This window comes from Capricornis sumatraensis, chromosome 8 (genome assembly GCF_032405125.1).
Source record: "Capricornis sumatraensis isolate serow.1 chromosome 8, serow.2, whole genome shotgun sequence".
In the NCBI taxonomy this organism is placed as follows: domain Eukaryota; kingdom Metazoa; phylum Chordata; class Mammalia; order Artiodactyla; family Bovidae; genus Capricornis; species Capricornis sumatraensis.
The window spans coordinates 95,132,130-95,136,689 of NC_091076.1; positions in this window are offsets into that span (position 1 = coordinate 95,132,130).

The following is a 4,560-nucleotide window of genomic DNA, read 5'->3' on the forward strand; positions in this document are numbered from 1 at the left end:
TGAGCCTCCATTTCTTTTTCTGCAAAATGGAATGAGCAGGGACTTCCCTGGTGGTCCGGTGGTTGAGAATACACCTGCCAGTGCAGGAGACAAGGGCCCGATCCCTGATCTGAGAAGATTCCACGTGCTGTGGAGTAACTGAGCTGCAGGTCACAGCTATAGAGCCTGTGTTTTAGAGCCCCTGCTCTGCAGCAAGAGACACCACCGCAATGAGAAGCCCACACACCCAACTAGAGAAAGCTGCGCACTGCAACAAAGACCCAAAGCAGCCACAAACTAATTATAAATTAAAAAATAAAGGCAATAAGCCTTAAAAATATATGAAACAAGTAGGCTCTATCTCACAAGACTGGTAGGAAGATTAAATGGGATGCTGTATGTCACATATGGGGTACACAGAGTCTGCAATGATGATGAAGATGATGAAGGGGATGAAAGGACCAACCAGGGAGGAAGGAAATGACAAGCAGAGTCCAGTCCCTTGGAGAGCTCTTAGCTTGGCGTGTGAGTGAGGCCGCGTCATCAGGCTGAGCAGATGCAGATGAAGGGTGGCCAGGACAGCATGCAGAAGTGAAAAGCAGCCTCAGCCCTTACTCTTGAAATTTGCCCTCTCTTTGCCCTGCTGGGGTCAGGGAACCCCAGTGAGAACACATCATAGTGTCATCCTTCTTGTGTATCCCCAAGTTAAGGAAAGGGCTCTGGTCATGGCAGAGGGCCCTGGAAAGTCAGGTTGTGCTGATACTGCCCCAGGTGGGCCTCTTCTGGGCCTCAGTTTACCCCACTGGTTAGGGGATACTGGTCAGTCTCTTTGGGGTCCCAGGGCAGCCAGAGGAGCATGCTTTCAACAGGATTTCTACAAATCTCAGGATGGCTGGAATAGGCCTGAAGAATGAGATGAGGCTAGTGAGGAAGGGCAGGAGGGGGATAAAGGCTCAAGCCAGGAGTCACCAAGCTTTACTGATTCCCCCCTCAGCAAAATAATTTGAAGATGTATCCCCCAAATATATTTGTTTACTTATTTATATCAGTGACATACATTACTATACTAATATATTCTGCCCACTATAAAATATACATAAAATGAAGAACTTAAAGAAATATCAACAGGAAAAAAGCAAACCATGACCATTCACACAACAAACTACTACAAGAATGAGGTCTTACAACTCATACTAAGAAGACAGCTAAGCTGAATTCAGAGACAGAGATGAACAAAAGATGTAAATGGACATATTGTCAAAAAAGAGATATGAATGGCTTAATAAGCATATGAAAATGTTCAATTTTATTTACCATTAGGGAAGTGCAATTTTGCAGGATCTTAGTTCCCCGACCAGGGATTAAACCTGAGTCCTTGCAGTGAAAGCATGGGGTTCTAACCACTGGACCTCCAGGGAATTCCCAGTGAAATGCAATTGAAAATCACATGAGATAACCTGCACAGCTTCTGCCATGAAGAGGTGAAGTGAAAGTCGTTCAGTCACATCCGACTCTTAGCAACCCCATGACCTATACAGTCCATGGAATCCTCCAGGTCAGAATACTGGAATGGGTAGCCATTCCCTTCTGCAGGGGATCTTCCCAACCCAGGGATTGAATCCAGGTCTCCCTCATTGCAGGCGGATTCTTTACTAGCTGAGCCACCTGGGAAGCCTCATGGTCTTCTTCAAAAAGATAAATGACAGCAAGTGTTGAGGATGTGGGGAAACTGGAATCTTCACCCATCACTGGTGGGAGTGTAAAGTGGTGCAGCACTTTGTAAAAACAGCTTAGCGGTTTCTTAAAAAGTTAAACACAAAATTACCACACAACCCAGCAATCCTCCTAGGTTATCAAATGAAGAGGAATAAAAATATATGCCCACACAAAGGCTTGTATGTATTTGCAGCAGAATTATTCATAATAGAAAAACCTGGAAACATCCTATTATCCATCAGCTGGTGAATGAATAAACGAAATGTGAAATATCCATACAATGGATATTATTCAGGAACAAACTAACTAAATATAATCAACATGGATGAACCTCAAGGACATTCTGTTTAGTGAAAGAAACTAGACCCAAAAGACTGTGTGTCCTATGATTCTTTTCATATGAAATTTCCAGGGATGACAAATGCATAAAGACAGGAAGCAGATCAGCATTTGGCTGAACTAGGGGTGAGAGGAAGGGTTAAACTGTAAAAGACCCAAAGGAACTTTTGGGATGATGGAAATATTCTAAAACTGGATTGTGGTCAAAGTTGCGCAACTCCATATAAGTTTACTGGAAATCATTGGGCTTTCCAGGTGGCACAGTGGTAAAAGAATCTGCCTGTCAATGCAGGAGACGCAAGAGACTCAGGTTCAGTCCCTGGGATGGGAAGATCCCTGGAGTAGGAAATGGCAACCCACTCCAGTATTCTTGCCTGGAGACTCCCATGTAGAGAGGAGCCTGGCGGGCTACAGTCCATGGGGTCGCAAAAGTCAAACACATGACTAAGCGACTGGGTACACACACATGCACACAAAAATCATTGAACAGTATACTTATCATGGATAAATTTTCATATAAATTATGTCTCAATAGAGCTGCTTAAAAAAAAAGAGGACGTTCTTTAGGCTTTGGTGTATATAGGCCTCCAAGATGTAATTAAAAGAAAAATGTTAATTGAAATATAATTTGTTAATGATGTTGTGTTAATTTCTGTTGTACAACAAAGTGATTCAGTTATACATACAAATACGCACGTTCTTTTTTAAATAGTCTTCTCCATTATGGTTTATCGTAGAATACTAAATATAGTTCCTTGTGCTACACAGTAGGACTTTGTTTTAAATCCATTCTAAATATAACAGTTTGCAAGCAAGCTGTATTTTAAATGGAAAAACTAAGGTACAGAGTATGCTGCTGTTTGCATTTCTTTCCTTTTTTTTTAAAAAAAAAGAAAAGGTGTACCACTGTGTAAAACAGTATGGAATCTTCTCAAAAACACTAAAAATAGAGCTATCATTCAGTTCAGTTCAGTCACTCAGTCATGTCCGACTCTTTGCGACCCCATGAATCGCAACACGCCAGGCCTCCCTGTCCATCACCAACTCCCAGAGTTCACTCAAACTCATGTCCATTGAGTCAGTGATGCCATCCAGCCATCTTATCCTCTGTCGTCCCCTTCTCCTCCTGCCCCCAATCTCTCCCAGTATCAGAGTCTTTTCCAATGAGTCAACTCTTCGCATGAGGTGGCCAAAGTACTGGAGCTTCAGCTTCAGCATCAGTCCTTCCAATGAACACCCAGGACTGATCTCCCTTAGGATGGACTGGTTGGATCTCCTTGCAGTCCAAGGGACTCTCAAGAGTCTTCTCCAACATCACAGTTCTGAAGCATCAATTCTTCGGTGCTCAGCTTTCTTCACAGTCCAACTCTCACATCCATACATGACCACTGGATAAACCATAGCCTTGACTAGATGGACCTTTGTTGGCAAAGTAATGTCTCTGCTTTTCAATATGCTATCTAGGCTAACTTTCCTTCCAAGGAGTAAGCGTCTTTTAATTTATGACTGCAGTCACATTGGCAGTGATTTTGGAGCTCCCAAAAATAAAGTCTGACACTGTTTCCACTGTTTCCCATCTATTTGCCATGAACTGATGGGACCAGATGCCATGATCTTCGTTTTCTGAATGTTGAGCTTTAAGCCAACTTTTTCACTCTCCTCTTCACTACCATATGACCCAGCAATTTCACTCCTGGGTGTATGTGTGCATGCTCAGTCGCATCCAACTCTTTGCAACCCGGTGGACAGTAGCTCACCAGGCTCCTCTGTCCATGGAATTCTTCAGGCAAGAATACTGGAGTCTGTTGCCATTTCTTACTCCAGGGGATCTTCCCAACTCAGGGATCAAACCCACATCTCCTGCTTTGGTAGGCAGATTCTTTACCATTGTGCCACCTGGGAAGCCACATTCCAAAAAACTAATTCAAAAAGATACATGCACCCCAATGTTCATAGCAGCACTATTTACAGTTGCCAAGATATGGAAGCAAACCAAGTGTCATCAACAAATGAATGGATAAATAAGATGTGCTGGTTTGTGACATTGTACAGGAGACAGGGATCAAGACCATCCCCATGGAAAAGAAATGCAAAAAAGCAAAATGGCTGTCTGGGGAGGCCTTACAAATAGCTGTGAAAAGAAGAGAGACGAAAAGCAAAGGAGAAAAGGAAAGATATAAACATCTGAATGCAGAGTTCCAAAGAATAGCAAGGAGAGATAAGAAAACCTTCTTCAGCAATCAATGCAAAGAAATAGAGGAAAACAACAGAATGGGAAAGACTAGAGATCTCTTCAAGAAAATTAGAGATACCAAGGGAACATTTCATGCAAAGATGGGCTCGATAAAGGACAGAAATGGTATGGACCTAACAGAGGCAGAAGATATTAAGAACAGGTGGCAAGAATACACAGAACTATACAAAAAAGATCTTCAAGACCCAGATAATCACAGTGGTATGATTACTCACCTAGAGCCAGACACCCTGGAATGTGAAGTCAAGTGTGCCTTAGGAAGCATCACTACA